This window comes from Oryzias latipes, chromosome 1 (assembly GCF_053564925.1).
Source record: "Oryzias latipes strain Hd-rR chromosome 1, Olatipes_Hd-rR_3.1".
In the NCBI taxonomy this organism is placed as follows: domain Eukaryota; kingdom Metazoa; phylum Chordata; class Actinopteri; order Beloniformes; family Adrianichthyidae; genus Oryzias; species Oryzias latipes.
In genome coordinates, this window is record NC_136237.1 from 17,326,187 (window position 1) to 17,348,628 (window position 22,442).

A 22,442-nucleotide genomic window follows, 5' to 3' on the forward strand; every position below is an offset into this window, starting at 1 on the left:
AAGGAATTTTTAAAAACTCTAGAATGTGGACATATAAAAAAATAAAAACCTTTACTATAGAAGTCCATCATTGTCATAGTTGACATTTTTGTCTGTTAAAAAATTTGTTTACCTGAACATGCCTCAAGTTAACTATAAAGCGTGTACAACAAAAACTTATCTTAATAGTCAAGTTTTACTATGGGAGTAAAATAATTTTTTTTCTGCACTTGGGTTAAAGTGAAAAAATATATATTTTTGGTTTTATGTTAAGTGGGAAAATACATAGATTCTAAAATCCGGACAGGACAGTTTGGGACGGCGGCCCTGAAGTGTGAATCATATCAAGCAAATCACCCAAAACAAAAAAATATTAAAGATCACAACAACAACAAACAAAGCAAAACACATAACTATGTTTAAAAAAAAAAGCATTACAATCAAAAACATTGCATTCAAAAACAAAGCAAAAAATATACAGAAACCGAATTGTAAAAAAAAATAAAAAACAAAAGTAATTTCCAGAACTCAAAATGAAATGTTAAATAATGAAACAAAATTAGAAACTGGGAGAGGTCGGTTCTATGGGACATCGTTGATTGGATGATGATGTTTGAGTTTTGAAGAAGAGGGAAAGGAGAAGGATGTTTTGCCAGTTAAGTAGTTGATTGAGAAACTACCAAATTTTTGCAGTGGCTATGGCCAGAAGCTGAAAGAAATATCTTCTATTAGAAAATACTGCTATGTTCTATAACGTCTGGTTGAAAAGGTTAACAAATGTCATCCAAGTTCTGATTACTAAAATGGTATTTTTTTTTTCAAAATAGTTTTGCTTTTCAATATTCATTTAGATCTTTGTTACGTTTTTGCATTGAGTGATTTGTTAATGTGATTTTCACCGTAGTTTGGTGAAAGAAAAACCTAGACAATTCCAGTCCTATCAACCATATGCAATGTTATCCTACAAACAGTCTGCCCTCTAAATTAACACCAATAAAATGTGGGAATTTACTAAGTGATTTCTTGGAATTCTGAAATGAACAGCAATTTTCCATTTCAACAAGGAGGACTTATTTTGGAGGTTCAGAGTTTTGTTTCCAAAATATTAGTCAAGGTGTCTGTACTCCAGTTTTCCGGAAATTGACACCCTATACCAATCTGAGTTTGACGAACACAAAATCTTTCAAAATTGGGCAGGTAACACTTCAAATGGTGGATTTTTGTTCATCTCGTTCAGACTGTAGAATCTTGGTCATTCACAACAAAACCAGTTCCTTCCAGATCTTGAAGGTCTGGATTGCAACATTTGTTAATATTCCACTGATACAGGAAATTGATAGATGACTGCTTAAAAAAAGGGAATTGACGAGACAAGGGTTTGCTGTAGCTTTTGACAGAGTATTAATAAGCTACATAATCCATGTCTAAAAAAACGAAGCTGCATTAATTACTCTAACAAAATTACAAAACAAAATGCAATAGCATTTGATATAAAAAAAATAACGCAAAAAAAGTGTAATGACCTCACATTGAATCACATCCATCAACCACTTTAGCACATTGCCACAGCAGGAACATTTTTTACTGTAGGTTAAACCCTAAAAACGATCTTTAGTTTATTTAATCTTGACTCCTCTCTCTTGCTTTCTGGTGGTTTCTGTAATCACTGATGTGCACATACGGTCCCCCACACAGAAAGATTCAAACCTTCTCTTGTGCATTTTCACAGACCTGGAACATTCTGCAGGTCAGACTCAGAGCCACAGGCCCTGTGGGACACCAGGCCACCCCGCTGCAGGAGCTCAATTCACTGCCAGCCTCCTTCGTTATTCTGTAAAAACAACAACAACAAAAAAACTTGCATGGGTCAAAGCATGTATACACACACTCAATGTATGCTGCAATGTACCATATGTAAACATACTGTACACACCAGCACGGATCACATAGAGGTCACGAGTCTGTGACAGTCCAACCATAACCCAAATGCACACATGCACAAACACAGACACACACATCTATATGTGGCACATGGTTTCCATAAAAAACTGTACAAAGACTATAAAACTTTGAACACACAAAGGTTTCATTGAGTCAGACTTACCTGTGAATTTTGGTTATAAAAATAATCAAATGTTTCAAATTGTTAAGACTTAGAGTGACTTCATCTCTCAGTTTCAAAATAATGGTAAAAAAAACTATGGGTCCTAGAGTTCAACATTAGTTGTTATAACCCAAAGCATAAGCACTATTTTAGTACATTTTTCATTATTTTTGACACAATCTAGTCTACGTAATCTTACTCTTGTTATAAACCTTGTGTGAATAAACGTTTTCACTACAAAAAACAAAAAATCACCCTTGTATGATGACAGTTTAAATGTGTTAATGCACACGTATTAAAGCAGTGTAGTGTGCCACTGTGCCGTGGCACACTACAAGGTGCTATGAGAGATAGCCTTGTAGCAATGACGCTAAAAACTTGACGGTGTCTTCTCCGAAGGGCCATGCGAGCGTTTTCTATTGGGCAAGCATTGAGCATCAAATTAGACACACTTTAACAGAAATTTGTCACTTGAATCGTGTTCGGCGTGAATGCAGCGGTTTGCTAAGCTTGGCAAAAGCATTCCACTGTTCTCCCAAAAGTGCGATTTATACTCTGAAGCAACTTATTTTTGGTTTTTCTACATTATTTTGCAATTTTTGGCTACTGCAACTTGTACTGCTACAGAAACCCCTGTTATTTTTTAATGGACACAAGTCTGTTCATACCAGTCAATACGACTCTAAATGAAACCCCTCTGTGATATTAAACCTTATAGCTGCTGATCACAAACACTACACTGCTTCTGGACAAATTACCAATTTATAAATGAAGAGAGAAAATCTAAATATATTTTAGGTCAAAGCTTTATTTGTTTCTTTTTATTTTAAACCTATGCCCTTTAAAAAAAAACTCAAATTATTAAGCTTTTTAAAAAAGGACAAAGGTTTTGTTTGTTTGTTTTTTTACACTCACACACAGTATTTTTTCACAATGTTGAGGTCACGCTATTTGGAGGTGTGTGTTTAAAAGGAAAAAGGAAAAAAGCTATTAAAGCGTGGTAATTGAAGATCCCGAACACCTGTCATATATCATCTATCCTGCAGACCTGCTGTGCACACACAGACACACACACGCACACACACCCACCCCCACACACACAGACACACATGTGCACACACATCTTACTTTCAGATTATCCATGAAATTTGTTCCTGTGTTCACAAAGACCTTGTAAAGATGTCTCTTGCCTGTTCCACGATGTGATCAACATATACAACAAACACTCTCAATCACACACAAACCATTACAAAGTCCCAGGGTGGAGTATATGTCAGAGGGACGTTATAACTGTCATCATTACATGCAAATAGGATTGCAATTGCACAAACATGCAGGCTGAGATAAATTCTTATCTCTTTTTGACAAAAGGAAAGCTGCAATGGAAAGACACTTAAAGAAAAAAGCCCAATTTTTGGGCTTATATTTAATAGTACATACACATTCAGCCTTCCCAAAAGCAGCAACAAAATCAACAACTTAAAGTCCCACTCCAATCTTTTTTTTTAAGCAATTTTCAAAGTGTTCCCAGTGGTCTTTTAATTATGTATCTGTTTTTAACCAACTGTGTTATTTTCTAGGACATTGTTTCTGCAGAGTGGCAGGAGTTTATTAGAAATTCCGCTCTGAGTTGTTGGCACAACTGTTGGCCCAGAGTAAGCCTGCCCCACTTCCCGTCACTCATCCTTTTACCACGCTCTCTTGCTAGCTTACAGCCCCTCACAACAGTGTTTTTCAACCAGTGGGCAGATGGTCAGGTGTGCTGCAGGAATGCAGGATTGCAATTAAACTTATAAACATGAATGTAATGTTGGTCTTTTTTCTCTAAAAGGTATCAAACATGCTGTGATTATCTATTTGCTCAAAAATTGCTCTTGCAAAAACATGAAAAAATATCCAAAAAGATATTACAATTTAGAAGGAATGTCATTTTATTTGATTTTTACATAAAATTGCATTTCAATAAACTGGAGGGGAAAAAAACTACCTGGGCAAATTTTCAACTAATTTAGTAGAAAATTATTATTGAAAACTATTGCAAATTTTAGGAAAAACAGCTGCAACTTCCACTTTTTTTTGCCTTAATTGTTTCCAAAAATGCACACGAAATCGTGGAGAAACTGTAGATCAATACAGACTACAGAGTTTCTCTCTTTTTTTTGTTTGGGTGCCTGTGTGTCGCAGGATTTTTGTCAAGGAAAAGTGAGCCTTGGCTCAAAAAAGGTTGAAAAACACTGCCTTAGACATACAACATAACCATACTGGAGGAACAAAAATGGCGAGCAACATTGAAGCTACCCAGTTTTGAGCCAAATGTCAGAACTGAGCTGAGCAGGGAGCTTGTGGCCGCCCAGCCTATCTTCTACATCACATATAAGTTCTTCTTCTAATGACATTTTTTATCTGCTCTAGATTTATAACGACTTGAATAAAGAAATACTCAGAAATGCAATTTTTCAGCTTGACTTTCTTTATATATGACCTCCATCATCATAAAAATACAACAAGACTATGTTAAAAACACCAAAAACATGGTTTTAATCAGAGTGGGTCCTAAATGACTGCCCAAAGAAATCAGACTGACCAACTATCCTTACTGAGAGAACAAAGTAAGAGAAAAACTAAAGGAAAAAACATCACAGTGCTCACTAATATAATTAAACTACATCTATATCCTAGACAACTATGTTTGCTGAGGCTTTGAGGGAAGATCAGCACAGCATTTTTATGTTCTGCGGTAAAATGAACATCGTTTTAAACAAAGCAGATTTAAATAAAGTTTAGTGAGCCGCACAGTAATGTCTGTGCATTACTGCAGCACTCAACCTTTTTCTCTAATCGGCGGGTCTGAGGAAATAGAATTAAAGTTGTCAAGACTGTTTTAAGCATTTAAAGCAGGATGGACTGCAGACATGCAGCACTTCAAACAAATTGGAAGAGGATAAGTGACAGCTACGCTGTTTTTGGGACACAAAACCACCACAGCTGACAAAAAACCATGAGTTGGTAAAAATCTGAGATTAACAGCAACTGATTAGTTTTTCTTTTTCGTTTTCGGAGTTGTATCTTGTTGGTTAACTCCTTCTGCAAAGACATTAAATAAAATAAAATTAATTTGTTGTCTGAGAAAACTCAAAAGCCACAAGTTCACATAAGACAGGCAAAATATATCATAGTTAATATGTTATAGATTGCATTTTAAGTGTAACTGCACAAATTAAAACTTGAACGTATACTTTTGTCTCTAGACTTTTTTGACAGCTAATAGGAATGCTTCTTTAGCTTACTCTATTAACTTACATTCAAATGCAGCAGTTTTTGGCAAACACTCTTTTTTTTATTTAGAGACTTGCGAGGAGAAAGAATCCAGGAAGCAAAACTTTTGCATAATCACGCATTTTTTATCACACATGGTCGTTAGGTTAATCTTTAGAGGCATAAGGTATTTTATATATTTATATTTTAAATAATATCTCTGACAAACAGTCAAAGTGCCATCAGTAAACTTTTTACCAATTTCATAATAGATGAAAATGTGACAGGGTCAAATACAATATCTTAATAGTACATACTTCATTTGGAAATGTAGATTTCAGACTGATGTGCAGACATGCAACAAAAAGCAATCCTTCACTTTAAACTTCTCATTCAGCTTGGTTTCAGGTTTCTCATTCATAAACAAACATATATCTCCTGGAAAGGGAATTGCTGACAACAATTTATTTCACCTTTGAACTTTGGCTTTCTGGTTATGATATAATTTATGGCTGTGCAGAAGATGCATGTGGAGCACAGACACAAACTGGCATAAATCCAGAGAAAATTCAGTTTTTAAAAAAAGTAAATTTTGGCGTGCATGGCATTAAAAGAGAGGAAGTGTCAGGAGACAGAAACAGGAATCCAGCGGGTGGTGGCTGAGATGGATTTGCTGCCTAATCCCTGTGAGGAAACAAGCAGTTTTTACCTGGGGACCGATAGATTACTTCTTCCTGGTTGCTGTGTAAACATATGAAGCTGGATTTCCTCATGAAAGGTTTTAAGTGATGACATGATGCAATATTTCAGATGGATGGAAAAACATGACAACTTACAGCAATAAGATTTCCAAATACCTACATATGAGATTATTTTATACTAAGAGGGACATTTTTTGGCCTTTTTTGACAAAAATACGAGGGAAAAGAAATTCTTAAAGAGAAATTTTGAGCTTGTGAGTACAGTGGCCTTGAGGTTCAAATCCCATCAACAATGCGAAAAAATATTACAGATCAAAATGACGATTAAAAAAGCAACATTATATTTTAGAAAAGAAAACTAAATTCTAGAAACCCAAATGTTATACCAAAAGTACAAAACACAATTCCAAAAAACACAAAACAAAATTAAAGAGAGAAATTTCAGGAAACCAAAGTAATTTCTAGAAATCAAAATGAAATGTTAAAAAATGACGCAAAACAAGAACCCAAAAAAGGTCAATGTTGTGGGACGTCAATGGACATCACTGATTGACCGATTGGATGATAACATTTGTTTATCATTTTTACCTAAAGTCTTTTGGCACGGCAATATCTTTCAACAGACGATATTTCTTTAGGTTTCTGACCACAGCCATGACACAAATTTGATGACTGCTTAATCAACTCCTTACCACAGTTTGGGCCGTTCTGCTTTCCTTTTTCTTTAAAACTTTAAAACATTATCATCCAATCAATGATGTCCCATAATACCTACCTTTCCCGGTTCCAAAACTAAGTTTTATTTTTTAATTTTGAGTTTTGATTACATTTGTTTTCAGAACTTTTTTTTAAATTTAACTATGGTTTCTGAAAAGAAAAGAAAATTTCTAAAACGTAGTACTTTTTTTTCAGTATTTGTTTTGCTTTTTAGTTCCTGTTGGTATTTTCTAATATTTTTTAGCCTTGAATGATTTATTGAATTGTTGCACTTCAGGGCTGCCGTAGGTGAGCCATTTGTTCAACCCAGGTTAAGATATTGAAGAAACTTGTTACATGACTTCTGTTTCCTGCTATTTGTACCAGTTTGGGTAAATGTAAGTCTATGAGTTTTATCAAATGCACAGAGATATATGCCAAGAAACGTCAGAAGTCTACAATTTTTAACGGCCATTACTGGAAAAGGGACTTTGGATTATTTGGTCTATATGACCACTTCGAAAATCTGAAAACTGAAGAAATATCATAATAATCCGATCTTTAATGTACATGTTTACAGCCTTATTACTAGTTATGCCAGAGCAGAAAGATGAATAAAAAAATCAATCGTCATACACGCTTACAGTTTGGGCTTTGGGGTGGAACTATTGTTCTAAACTGAGAACAAAACAATTCTCTGTGACCTCCACTAAACTGCTCTGCCAGGGTAGCTCTGCCTCCCCTCTTCCCCTACTCCTCTGCTTCCTGTCATCCTCGCTGCCAAAGGTCATAGGTCACGAAGACTTCGGAAGCATCTTGTGTGGTGATGTAAGGGGTAATGTTTTGCTTTCCCGGTGGGACAGTGAAAAACACACATTGGGTGAGGCACACAAACAGGCAGGACACACAATCTCTGACCTGACAAGCTGGTCAGTCTGCTTGGGGGAACTAATTGTTTCTAGATGAGGCAACTTGAGGAGCGTCTCCGGAAGGGAGGACCAGAGCAAAGAACTGTGTGAGAAAATGAGGGATGGCCATAAATTAAGCTTGTCCAGGATATTTGGTTTCCACATGGGTTTTTTGATGACAAATCCACAGACACTGCATCACTTTTTTTTCCTGTCTACTTGTGCCTCTTGGAAAAGGCCACACACACTCACACTTCAGTTGAAAATGTATTGTGATGCATCTTCTGAAGTGCCCCATTGTCCATCTGGTGAAGTTTCAATGATACCCACCTCTAAGAGGCACTCTGCAAAACAAACCACTCAATAATCTGGAGGTAATGGAGATTGTGGGTCAGGCTTTACAACAACATCATTACCGCACACACATGGACACATACACACTTTCTGGGCAGTACTTATTAGTGCCCATGCTATAACAGAGTTTGTCCATAAGTGACCTTAATTAAGTGGCTAGCACCATTAGCTGCAGAGCTAAGAGGCTAAGAGCAATAAATCTGCATGTGAATGTGTGTCTTTTTGTGATAATGGCGTTGTTGAGGTCTGTACCAGCATACTAACAACCAGCTGCACGCAACCCAAAATGGATAAATAGGTAGTTGGAGCTGAGTGCTGAAGAGGAGATGGTTTAGATAAGTTACTCATTGTGAAAAAGACAAAAACAAGAGCATGCTTTAAATGCAGGTTAGCCCCATTTACAAGCACAAATGCACCCACATGTGCAATCACCCTTCAGTCCCTTTTTCAAGTCCCATGCAGTTTGCAGGATAATTTTTCATTAGGTATGAAAAAAAGGATCTGAGGTCAAAAGTGAGCTGCTGAAAAATTAATGCCAAACACACAAATTCAATGACAGAAACGAGTGTCATTGAATTATGGTTCATCACAGAGCAGAAAGTCGTTTTATTGTTTATGAAAGTTTCACAAGGTTTTGAGGATATTTTAACAATTTTTCAAAAACCAGATTCATTTTTTTAAATGTCAGTTTTGGTCTAAATGTATAAAAAACTGAGATTTATGTAAATCCTTATTTGCTGCTGGTATGAACTATTCAGGGGTTGACCTCAGGCACTCTATCATTGAAGGTACTATGTTACAGGCTAGTGTAAGTTTTAAAAAACTACTTTTCCTTTTCATCTGCTTTTGTGTGTGCCTGGGAACGCCATGGGGACCCCCCCCCCCCCCCCCCCCATTGGAGCAGGAGGAAGTGGCTGGGGAGAGGGAAGTCTGTGTCTGTGCATCCTTGCTTAGACTGCTGCACCCACGACCCAGATTACAGATTAGGTTAGAGCTTGCTTTATTTTATAGAATTAAACACACTTTATCATTTTTAACTATTTGCTTTTGCAAAAAACAAAGACTAGAAGAATAAACATTTTTTGTGTTACCTGATTTGGATGACATAAAAAAGGCATATTTTTATTGATGAGTAAAGCTGATAAGAAAAATCTAAATTATGGCAAACAGCAACTTTTTTTCTACATTAACATAAACAGTTGCTTTTCCATATGAACTGGTTACTCATAATGAAGCATGATTCAATTACTCACTCAATTACTTTTTGATCACAGTTCTCTTTTTTAACAATCAAGTCATCATGAAACTGGGGCTGAAACAAGAAGTTTCCCTTTTTCCTGTCCTGTCTGAGGATTGTGCACTTTAATTTGAATTTTTGTGAAATTTTTCTTAGTTCTTGTCTTGTTCCTTTTTTCCATTTTTCAAATCTTTAACCTGGTGTTACAGACGGTTTGGTCAATCAGCCACAGCTATTTTCATTTTTGATAATTAACCTCAGTGAATGTAAGTGTCTGGTTTTCAGTTTTTTGTTGGCAGGTCATCTGCTGCTTCCTCACCTTTTTGTTTCTCCATGGGTTTTGTCATGTCTAAGGCTATTTATGAAATGTGAAACTTTTTTTTATTTTTTATTTCAGAACATTCGCTTTTTAATGATGTAGATATCTTCGTCCTATTTGCTGTAATACTTTTTTCATTCATGAAACCAAAGATTGCAAAATGCAACTTAACATTTCTGTGCCATGACTGTGCTCATGAGCTTTAAATCTTTTATAGGGGGACAAAGTGACCAATTCAATAAAAAAAGAAAAAAGTAAGTTCATACCAGAAAAAAAAAACGTTTAAATCAGATTGAGTTTTGTTTAATAACTTTGACAGAATAATTTCTGTAAATCATCCCTCATCAGGCCATATTTTTGTGTCCCTTTCACCTCTGGATCTGACTTCTTGTTCACTGTTGTTTTTGCTAATGTTGGTGCAGCTAATGGATTCTCACCCTGCTCACTCGTAAAGCTGCTAAAAGGGGGTCATTCAGCCATAAGTCACTGCCTTCCCTTTGATGTGACTCTGACATCCTGGGAGGAAGAGGAAACAGAGGAGGAAGAAGATTCTTCATGGGTAAGCTGTAGCACAAACACACACACTCACCCACACACACATTAGCCTAAATTTAAAACCATACACATAATTATTGAGATTAGTATCACTGCGGAAGAATCAATTACATCATAACCATCTAACTTGTTTATTTGTACTGAATCAAGAACTGCTTGAGTAAGAGGTGTCAAAGATGTCTCAAGGGTTAGAAGTTCACATCCACATTTCCTATTTTTGTTTTTCATGCTCTTTATCAAACACAGCAGTGGAAAGAATCATTGAGTGGACCATGAACTCCTCTGTACCTCTGAGACTTCTGCAAGCAAATGTTTCTCATGCAAAAGAACAGTGACCTGAAGTACAGCAACAACTTAACTCAGCTGGAGAAAGAAATGCTTTTGACATGAGATTTCAACCAAGTCAAATTGTGGAGTTTCCACAAGAATAGGCTAAGAGATCTTAAGTAACTGAAGCTAGGGCTGGAAAATGTCTGCAGCCATTTCTGTGCAAAAGTGAGACTAAAGCTGCGTTGACACCAAACGCGATTTATGCAGTGGAGGCATTCGATTTGATGTTGAGTCAATGTACAGAAGCGATCTGAGGTCCTTCGGTGTGATTTGAGCATCAGGCAAGGAGCATCGGTCTGGCAGCAGCGCAAGTTGGCATTCGTGACACAGCCTGAGTTAAAAAATCTGAATTTTTGCAAGCACGACATGTCACGTCAACCAATCAGAGATTTAACTTCGGGCGTGTGATGTGTTCAAAGTGGCAAACAGCAGGTCTTCAAATCCAACATGACGATTTGATCGTTGATCAAATCCTGATTTGATTGAACGACGAGAACACTGATCATTCTTGTCCTGAACCTTATGATATTTTTATTTTTAACAAGACAATAATTGAAGGTTCCTCTAATTTTATTCTTCTTTTTATTGTTTAATGCCGGACAGCAAGTCCTCAAAGTGGACCACAGAGATACAGAAGTACAGTTGAAATTGGCTGTCATTCAGATGCAGCTCCTGCTGTAGATGGTGAACCTCTCCGTACTGGGAGAGTCTCTGAATGATCTCCAGAACCCAGACATGGAGACGTGTTTACCAATGCTTTTATAGAGTTCTTCAAAATAAACAAATGTAAATGGGATATACACAGACACCATTCCATGTAGTGAAGAGGCTACAAACATTTGACTGTAGCTCCTCCTACACGCGTCTGGGGCGTCAAGCTTACGAACACACTTTTGGATAAGCAGCGAATTCGCCGCTCAAATGGTGCAAACCTTTGCACCATTTGTATCTCATCTTTCTTCATCTGCTTTAAAGAAATGTAATACTAGCATTTATTGTAAAAAAATAAGAGCCTTGTGTTGCTCTGAAAAGGACAGGTTTATAGGCACAAACTCTTGAAACACACACATGCACACAGGCCCAAGCATCCACTAAGTGGGGCAGATTACATTCTCCCTAGGACTTGACGGACATTAAAGTTTAAATGTGTTCAATTTGGGCAGTCCCAATATTAGAGTGGAGTATCATTACCCACCTTATTGGATGAGCCTGAGCAGAATAGATTTCAACTGATGAGATGAAGAGGCCTCCGGCACACACACTTACACAGACACACACACACACACACTTATTCATACTTTACCTCATCATCTTTTGCACTCATACAGCCATGTTGCCAAATGAACAAAGACCTGTGTGCCGTGTTCCTCTACTTGATTTGGGAAATTCTTCTTTTTTTTTTACTGCTAAAACATTTCTGTGTCAAATGCAATCATGGTTCTTATGCATAAACATGTCTTGCAGGAAGAAAGAAAATGTTCCAAACCAGAGAAAAGTGTTCTAAAAATGTATAACTTCAATGGATATCTTAATCTGAAGATATATTTACAGAGAACTTCCTAACAGAATTCATTTTGTTAGTAATGTTTACTGAAAAAAAAAGTGGTTCAAGAAACGAGTCAAATTAACTCAAATTAATTATATTAAAGATTTTATTAGTTGTTTACAATAAAACGTCTGAAACCAAAACTGTGTTTTGGTCAAGGTTTTTCTGTTTGCCTCTGTCGAGGACACATTCACTCTGGCAAGTTTGACTCAAAGTTCATTTATTCAGAGTCGCTTTCATTTGTTTGGCAAGTTTGAAAGCTCCCCTGATCTCTGTTGTGGGCATAGTATTGTATATACTCTCAAAGTTGATTCGTTTTTCAAAAACAGACTGTTCTGGTTAACTCGAGCTTTAGTCTCATGCACCTTTACGTGGGTTGACCCGAACAGGTGCCGCAGCTTTTTGTTACGACCTGTCGCTTGCAGCATGCCATTAAATGAACATTGTCGTTCCACGGCCCATGACCATGGTATTTCTTGGGGGCCACCTGGTACAGGTTTGCCCATTTTTGACCCCAGACAGCCTGTATTTAGCCATCCAGCTAAGGCTTTAAGTGAGAATGCAAACAGACATTTCATAGACTACAAAACAAAAATGAACCAAGAGGAGTAAAAAAAAAGTAAAATCTGGGTGAGCAAATAACAGCCTGTTGCTCAAATCCTATCAAATGAGAATCACAAAAAACTTTGTAAATATCTAGTGGATTTAGTGAGAGACAGTCGCTTTTCTTCTTTGTGCTTCTGTTTATTTTTTGGTCAGAGCTCATTTACTGCCCCGGAGTGGACAGCGGGCAACACTGCAGGTTTTTCAGGCCATTTTGTTTACTTCCTTCTTTGGTTATCTACAGAGTTTTGTGTGTGAAAGCAAATCAAACCAATTAACGGTTTCAAAACGTGTTAAAAATGCCCGCTTACAAGGATTTTCTTAGTTTGACCCATCTACAAGAAAAAGGACTCCAATCATTTTTTTTTGAAAAAGCATATTTCTCTTGTGGGTAAACATTCAAATAATCCTGTCCTTTAATTCTGCCATCCTATAATTACAGAAAAAAATGTTAATTCATAGGTTCTTAGCTTGTAGCCTCACAATACTTTTATTTTCTTCTGCATAAATGTGACAGGTTCATTCCAAACAGTAATGTGGTCTTTATAGTGGGAGTCTAAGTTACACGCAGAGATCACACAGAGTGACAGATCAGAAAGGACTGGATAATACATGGAGGATGACTTCACCAGAATGGAAAAATGAACTGTTCCCAGACATCTCTTTCACTTTTTATCCACTTAGGGTGGCAATGAAACAGTGGCTTTGTCCTCCCCTCACCTCCACCACCTCCTCCACTGTCTTACGCTCCACCTTTTAAAATAATATCTCCTTCATTCTCCATTTCCAGCCTTCCTCCATACCCCCCCCCCCCCACACCAAACTATTATCTTTTGGTCTCCTGTATTCCCTCCTCCCTGCCTCCTCTTCATCCTCTGTCTTACTTCCTTCTTTCATTTGTTCTCCGCTCTTTCATTCCCTCTCCTCACTTTGAGCGAAATAGATTTTCAATTACGTGCTGAGTGCCTGGAAGCTTCTATATTTCTCAACCTGACCCCAATACAGCTGAAGTGACACCCCACCAACCAGAAACACCCACACACACAAACGCATACACACTGCAACAAAATGGACACACTTCTGATACACTTCCGCCTCCACTTACAGCCTAATGGAGTGGTGGAGAGGCTGGAGGATGTTGTCAGAGTCCCAGACAAACCCAGAAAAACTGCCTGAGACACAAAACTCTTTGTGACAGACACAGAAATACAATTTTTCATAAGTCATTATGGATAATTTAGAGGTTTAGAGGTTTTCTTTGCTTGCAACAAACACTGTCAGCTTACTTCCATATGTAACAAAAGTATGATGTGGGAATAAGTGGCTTTGTTGTTTAGTGTTACATTCACTTTAAGCAAAAGACAAACCTATATACTTTGCAGCCATGTGTTACAGGACCCGTTCTTCTTTCGTCTGAGGGACACATCCATGTTTTACGTGTTATTTTTAGAGCACCTTTCTGCAAAAGAGAAACTTCAACAACTCATTCAGTTTTATTTTGTAAAACTACTGAAATGCAGCACAGCAACTGTTTCCCTCTAAGCATGCATGCAGTGTTCTCAAAGAGGAAATAGTTGCAACTAAAGGCCTGTTCACACCGGGACGAATTTCGCCGGCGATTTTTGCCGACGTTTAACGCCTCGTGACTAAACAAAGGGCACCAATGTGAGTGTGCACACCGACGCGAAAAAAACGCCACGCGTCAAAGCGTCAAAAAAAAAACCCCGCCTCGGGTTCGTTTTTTTTTTTGACGCCTCGCTTCGAAATCTATTCGACCAATGAGAATGGTGCTTTTGCACACGTGTCTGGAGCTTCTGAAGTTACAGTAAAACACAACTTGGGGGCGCTCAAACACAAAACTGCCTTGCTGAGCACACATACCAGCGAAGAAGATAGACGCCAAGTAGCGTCTACACTGCCGCGAAGAAATAATGACGGACATTATTGGAGCAACTGATGCTTGAAATATTCATGTTTTCTTTGTATTATTCTGACAAGCGCGTAAATACTTGCTCTCTTCTTCTGAGTGAAAAGCGACTTTAAGAAGCGTGAAGTTGCGCAGCGCCACCTTGTGTACAGGAGTATTTCTGTTTACATTAAGCGCCATCTAATGTCAGGGAATGAAATTGCATGTTCGCTCGGCTCATCGTCAGCGAAAATCGCCTGGGTGTGAACACAAAAAACGTGGCGAAAAACGCTGGCGAATAACGCCTGGCAAATATTCGTCCCGGTGTGTACGGGCCTTAAAGCTGCAAAAAACACTTAAAGCAAAGCCTTCCTGTGTGTCCAGAAATTTTCCTATACCCAAAAAGTTCTGTTTTGTCCAGTGAAAAAAATCTTAACTTAAACTTCCAAATAGTAATTTAAATGAAATAAGGTAACCTGATGTGTGAGAGGTTTGATGCCTGAACTAAACAAAAAGCCAACTTGGAGCTCTTTACAATGTATTTGAGATTTTTAACCAAATGCAAACTTTGTTGTTCACATAATGAGAATTGGGTTTATTACAATTACAGGTTACCTGTGGTCAGAAAAGCAATTAAGATTTTACTTTTTTAGGGAAATGCTTTCTTTTTAAACCCTAATTACTTACATGTAAATAAAAGTTATCGTGATTTGTCAAAGTGTACTCAATGTGTGCTTTACCGGTTGCACTAAATAAGACGCAACTGCCTTTTCCTACAGTTCTTAAAGTCGCACTCCAATCATCTTTTGATATATTGTCAAAGTGTTCCCAGTGGCCTTTTAATTGGGATTATGCCATTTTTAACCAAAATCTAAAAAGTGGTGTTGTTTTCAAGGACATAGTTCCTGCAGAGCACCATTAGTTCATTAGAAATGCTTCTGAGTTGTGGCCGGGGCCAGTGTTGTGGAGCAACCCCGTCCCACCTTCCCCTCCCCATTGCTGAGAGCTCGGAGCTAGGAGCTTGTGCCCACCCAGCGCATTTTCTACATTATAAATATACTCTTTTTCAAACTACCTTTTTTGGCTACTCTGGATTCATCATGATTTGATTTAAGAAAAACTCAGAAATGCAATTTTGAGCCTAATTTACTTCATATGTGTCCTCCATAATCAGAAAAATGCTACAAGAACATGCTAAAAACACCCAAAACACCATTTTGCTCTGAAACATCTACACTTTAAACATCTGATAAATGTGAGCAAACCACAAACAACTGCAAATTCAGAACTGTGGAGTCTCTTAATCATTGAACTTGCTTTTTTCAGTGATAGTTATTAGAGAAAGATTTTGTCCATGCAAACATTCTCGAACTTGAAATATAGTTTACTTCAAAATTTTGCCACAAACTTTTTGATTTATGAATTCATCAGATATCATCACATCATGATTAAAAATTAGAGAAAACGGCAAACATTTGGAAAGGTTTCATAAATGTCCAGAGACAAACATATAATAGTGACCCAAATACTGAATCCTTTGTTCAGGTGATTAATATGAAGAGCGAAAGGAGGCTGCATCTCCTAGATTTTTTGGATGACTAATTTGAGAAAAAGTAAAACAAATGAACGTATGAATAAGAAAATCTGTTTTTCTGTTTTTAAATGATTAATCATAGGCAGGCCTCTCCTGTGAATGTCTTTTACAAGACTCCACTTTAAACATTTTTGCTTCACACAATTGAAGCTCGGCACGCACAGAGACACGCGTGCCGATTTCATTAAGCAGTTTGCGCCTCTTAACGCAACCTCTCCTGGGTGTTAGTGAACGATTTTCCGTATTAAACAGAGGCAAAGGTCAGAGGTCAACAACTTAATGCCTTATCTCTGATGCACCACGGCCAACCTTATTACTCAGGGCTTAGAGACTAAATACAAGTGCACACACGCAGATGCAGGCATGAATGCATATATTTTTAGTGCAACACACAAAAAAACACGGGAGGTGGGATGTTTGCCTGAGGGCATGTTCAGCGTGTGGAGCAGCACACGCCAGCCACACACATTAAAAGCACACACCAACAGCCTATTCTTTCCTTTTGGCTATGTTAACACAGTAAGGAAGGCGGCTACTTCCTGCTCCACATCATGAAAATCTGCAGTTCCAGGCGCTCTATTACAGCAGTTTGTGCCTTTAGCAGAGCTCCGACATGACCTTTACAACCAAAATAAGAAACAATGCTAAAATTGGCATTCATCTATTAATTTCTTGAAAAACATCAATGTTTTAGGGGGAGAAAAAAACAAAAAAATGAAACCTGAAGTTGGAATAAAAGCAAAGCTCCTATGGTGTTTTAAAGGTCAAATGCTGAGATAATCCTTTTTATGTTTTACATATTTACCCTATTCAGTCCCATTTTTTAAGGTCACAGGTGTAAAAACAAAATTATGGTTTTAGATATTTGAAGGTAAATCTGATTGAAATATTAGCGAAGACTAACAATGTGATTTTCTGATCTCCAGACTGTAAATCATTACAAACACACATGGAAACCAAAAATGTTCTAATGTTTTTTTAACGAAGAGTGCAAATTAAGTCCAGCTGCACAAAATGCATGTGTGTCTGTGTGTGCGTAAGTAGGCGCGGTGCTGCTTTGTTAAGGCCTGAATGAGTTGTTGATGGGTACAGCAGCTTGGGTCTCTCAGGGGATGAAGGGCGAGAAGAGGAGGAGGAGGAGGCAATATGGGTAAGTTGATAATTGCAGGGGAACTTGGACTCAGTCTGTCAATGTGAAACCCCCTCACCCTGCCCAAATGCAACACACACACAGAAACACACCAGCTCTCCCTTTGAAGGGGAGGTCCCTTGATTAGGCCACTTAAACAGAGCACTCACCCCCTCTTTTTGTCTGTCTGCCTCCGTGCATCTGTCACCCACAACTCACCCTCTTCTGACTTCCTCTCCGTCCACGATCATCCCTTTTGCAGTTTCTCCATTTTCCACCTCTTAACTTGCTCTCATCCTTTTAGATTTGTGTGTGAGTGTGTGTTGATTTGTGCAAATATGTGTGTTGTGGACCGGGGTGGGCCTCCTGTCAGGTCTCAGCTGCCATTGTGTGTGAGGGTGAATTACATGCTGTAGCACAGTGTTGACAGGAGCAGCTGGACATCAGTGGGCTCAGCTCTGTGCATGCACACGTGCATCCATACATGTGTGTGTGCATGTCTGCACTGCACTATCCAACACAGAGCTGACACCTTCTGGTCAGGAAGAGCATCAACAGCCAGCAGTTAGGAGGTTTTAGCGTGCTGTTTATTTTAAAAAAGTTCAAAACACTATTCCCCTCAAAAGTCCTAAAAACAACAATATATTTCCTTTTTTTGGCTTGTAGGACAAACCAAATCTCTGAGCACCCTTAAGACATTTCATTAAAATATATTTTTTCAAAAATTAAGCAGAGTACAAATTAAATTTGATCCAAGAGCAGTTTGTGATTAAGGCATCACTTCCTGGTAACAGACAGTTACTAGAAAGCTTAATGTAACTGCCTTGAAGTCTAACCTACCTGAAAGTTGCAAAAGTCTTGAAGAACCTGCCACAGCTGATTCACAGACAAACACAAAGAATTAGTCCAAAAGATTTCTCAAAAATGTGATTTTCACTGCTGAATTTAGCTGATGTATTCGATTGTAACCTTTGATATGAACAAAATGGGTTATTATAGCTGCAAACCGTGGAGAAATGTAAAGAATCAAGGAGGTGCTGGGAGAGGAGGAGAAGAGGGATGGAGTAATGAGTGTGGAGAAGCATCCTGGTCTCTGCTGGTCATGAGGCTAGAGACAGAGTTTTGTCGCTGCAGTCTCACACACTTGCTCTGTAATGACTTGCCTGGAGGCACAAATGATTTCCTCCACCAGTGTTACAGTGCTGGAGTCACCGACAATTCCAGAGACAGGTTTCAAAGAGGCCGGGATGGTGGGACAGAGGTTGAAAAATAAGAAATAGAAGGAATAAGATGTAATCTGACAAATTTTGCTAAAGAAATCTTTTCTCTTTTGCATGATTTGATGACAGATCTGTCTTCTTGCAGCTCTGCTCCATTAGAATTTAGTTTTCAGGTCGTTTGCCCCACTGGGACAGCTCTGTCTAACTGCAGTCATGTGCCACAATTTTCCATCCACTAGCCTTAAAAATAGCACCTGACTCCACCATTCCTCTTCCCCCACTACCTTTGCTTTCAACCCCATTCTGGTCTTTGTGCTCAGGGACATCACTGCTGGAGCAAGAAGGGGGAAAAGCACAGATAGCTTTGTACAATAACTTTCTCAAAGAAGTGAATCAACACTCGTACTGTGAGAAGAACAAACCAAGAAGGGGCACACTCATCATCCTAATCAGAATGTATTTTTTTTTCTGCTGACAAATACATCTTGTTAAAATTGTCTAATCCTGCCAGCAGAGCCGAAGTCACAAACAAAAGTCTGCCTGTTTTCGCTTGTTTCTTCAAACAGCCTGAGTACAACTTTGAGAAACTCCAGTCAAAAACTCAACACTTGTGTTTTGTCCATATATTTATTTGCTGTTGGGAAACATTTCGGGTTTTTAATCTTGTAATTTGGTAAAAGTTGTAGTGAGCGTTTCCCGTGTATTAGAGGAGTTTGAATGTCTCCAGTAGAAACTTTGAAAAACTGTTGTAAGGAAGGGGAGTCAAGAATCAAAGGAGTTTATCTAGAAAAGCACGTTTTGAACGATCCCTGTTTATTCGCTCCCAGGCATTGAAAAACATTTTATTATTATTTAGTGAGTTATTTAGTGAGATTTGAGTTGAGGAAATATAACTTTTTAATAAAATAGTCCAGAAAAGTCCTTCATTTTCAGAAAAAATCCCTCTAACAACTTGAAAGAGACAAAATACAGTAAATAATAAGTGTTGATAATTTCACAGTCTCAGACTAATCTCGTAGGGCCTCCCAATATGACCAAAGATTTTCACACCAAATTCAATTTCTGATTTTAATTGGGGGATGGAGGTTTCCCTCCCTCTACATTCTCAAACAAAAATTAAAAATGACAGAATATATTTAACTAAAACTCATTTTTTAAAACATCTCTTTGGGAGTTGACCTGCATCAAAAGTGCAACTAAATGAAATCTGCATAAATAATGATAAAACAATGTTTTGTGAACTAACTTGAGCATCCAATGAAAGCAGCACTTCTCCCACTCAAGAGACTTGCTACTCCTGTTCCACAAATCTGTTGTACTCCAACTTTTGGTAGCAACAGCCTTCAAACTGATTTTGCGGTGTGCGGTTTGTTGCTCCAGGTCTGAAGTCACAAAACAGAAACACTTCTATGTATTTGGAAAAAAAAACTGTTTAATCAATAGGAATGAGCTCCTCTTTATAGTTGCCATTTGGACCTTTGCACGTTGTGAGAGACGGATGGGTTGACCTTAGTCCGACCAGTGGAAGCCCAGGAGGGGAGGGTGCTAGGAATATTAATAATCCAGATTTTTCCAAAATAAAATGTTTTTTAAAGTCTTCTTAAACAGTAAATTCAAATTAATCTATAAAATTGATTTATCGCCAAAATGCTTAGTGAGGTCTGAAGTAAACACAACTTCTCTGTATTTGTCTGCACATTTGTTTTGGAAAGTGTCCTTAGCTGCAGCTTATGATTTGGCAGGTGGGTGTGGTGGTGGGGAGGGTGGCACACTGAAAGGGAGGGGTTTGGTACATGTGTGGGGGGCATGCAGAGAGAGAGAAAGAGGGAGCATATACATCACTTCATCCTTAATTAGCTGTCATCAGTTTCTCTCCTCAGAGGAACCCGACACTAATAATTAACGATCAAACTCTAAAGCAGAGTCACTCTCGCCGCCCCGCCCCTCCTCCCGTCTCCCCCTGCTTCCATGTCAGCAGAATAAGAGCTCACAAAGATAAGTTAATGAAATCTGACTACACAAAGAGAAGTGTTAGTTTCACTGTAACACAACAAGGGATCATGTAGATTTAATAAATGACTCTGTGAAAAGCACCAGCAATGAGCTAAAAGGCATTTCTCCTCCCTCAGGTTGCCAAGGCAACCTGCACTCCCTGCCCTCCAGATTATTACTGCTTGTCTGGTATAAAACGAGCCACGAGTTTTTCTTTCCTTTATTAGTCCGGTATGCAGCAAACGAATCTAGGATTACTGTCCCCCTGCATCGTCTTGACAATGTGTGGAGGATCCATTTTAATACGACGTTAGATGCCAGCGAAGGCGCAAAGATGTTTCAACAAAGCCTGTGCGTCTGTGAAGACAAGAGAAGCTAATTAGAGGAGAACACAGTGTAAGTGGGCATATGTGCGCTGGGGATGCAGTCAGCCAACACACGACAGGAAAGCACTGCAGGGGGATGCAGGAAGGCAGGCGACTGACCCGTTCCAGAGCCAATATAAGGCAGCCATGGAGGCATGTTATGGTCTCAGCGCCTCAAGCCCCTGGCACGCTGTCCTGAAGCCCCGCTTGTAGAGACAAGGGAGGGGTGGAAGCTGCAGGCTTTACAGAGCGCACCACAACCTGTCCTCTCTCCAAGACCCAAGCCTTGCAGAGATGTGTGTTTTTTGTGTCTCCTCCTCGTTAAGCTGCTCTTAAGTGCTTTAATTGGATTATCCTTCATAAGTAAACAAACAAGTACAGCAGCAAAATAATAAGCAAATGAATAAATGTGTCAAGAAGCTCTTTCCCCTCCCTTTTGCTGTTTCCTCTATCAGCACTCACAGTTCTGCCCCCTTTTTACTAAATCCTTCGCTCATTTAGCTCCTCTCATGAGTAATTGTCCTGATTAAGAAGTGTGAGTGTGAACGAGTAACACCGAAATGAGACAGGAAGTCTTAAGTGGCCTCTTTGAAGTCTGTGACGAGCTCATGATTAGCCCTGTGATTTACTGACAGAAGAAAGAAAAGGAGGCTGGAAGACCAAGAGCTGGTAGAAAGCAAAAACAAACAAATGGTGGGTTCGGAAATGACATCTGTGAATATTATTACAACATTAATCTGCAATGATGACACAGAGGCTTATGCCGTCTACTTCTGTTCAGGGGCCGGGAGATGACGGGGGGATGACGAGTTTGAATCGGAGGGGGGGGGGGGAGGCAGGACGGAGTGAAAGAAACAGGAGAAAAGGGAAAAGCATGGAGAAAAGTAAACAAGGTGAGTAAAGGAAGATCTGCCAAAAGAAGAAGTAAAAAAAGGAAGGAAAATGAAAGGACAAACAAACAGAAATTGAGGAGGATGGCTAAAGACAAATCAAAAAATAATACTTAAAAAATTACAAGGGAGACTCAAAGCTGCTGGGGGAAAAAACTAAATCATTCCCCAAAAGAGCAAAGAACGCAGGAGTGATGAAAGAAAAAAGAGGGACAGGGGAAAGAAATAAAGTGAGTGATGGAGGAAAAATGAGGAGCCGTGTCCAACAAAGGGAGAAAAAAAACCTTTATTCATCTAATTCCAATTTATGGTGCAATAAAAAAAGCTATTTCCCCAAAAATCTATACAGTAAAAATCAGAGTAAAATCATTTCATCACTTTCGCTGCTTTAATTGCAGCCATATGCAATTTTAAAGGCTATTCTAACCTGTAATGGTTCCCAGAAGGAACGTGGGGTTAATTGCTGCAGCTGGTGATGAAACTCTTCAGCCCCGATAAAGTGAGGTTTCTCTTCCCGTCCATCACTTTTCTCTTCCTCGGTCACCTGGGAAAAGCTGAGAGACCCACACAGTGGATCCTAATGGTGTATTGCAACTTCAAACACTCTTTGTTTTCTCACAGAAACAGATTGCTTTGTCATTTCAACCAATATGCTACCATCAGTGTGTGGAGTGAGCCTCATCCCCATTGAGAAACGTCTTCGCATTATACCGAGCTTTCAATCTGCAGTTCTGACAAACATCACACCCCACCTGCTTC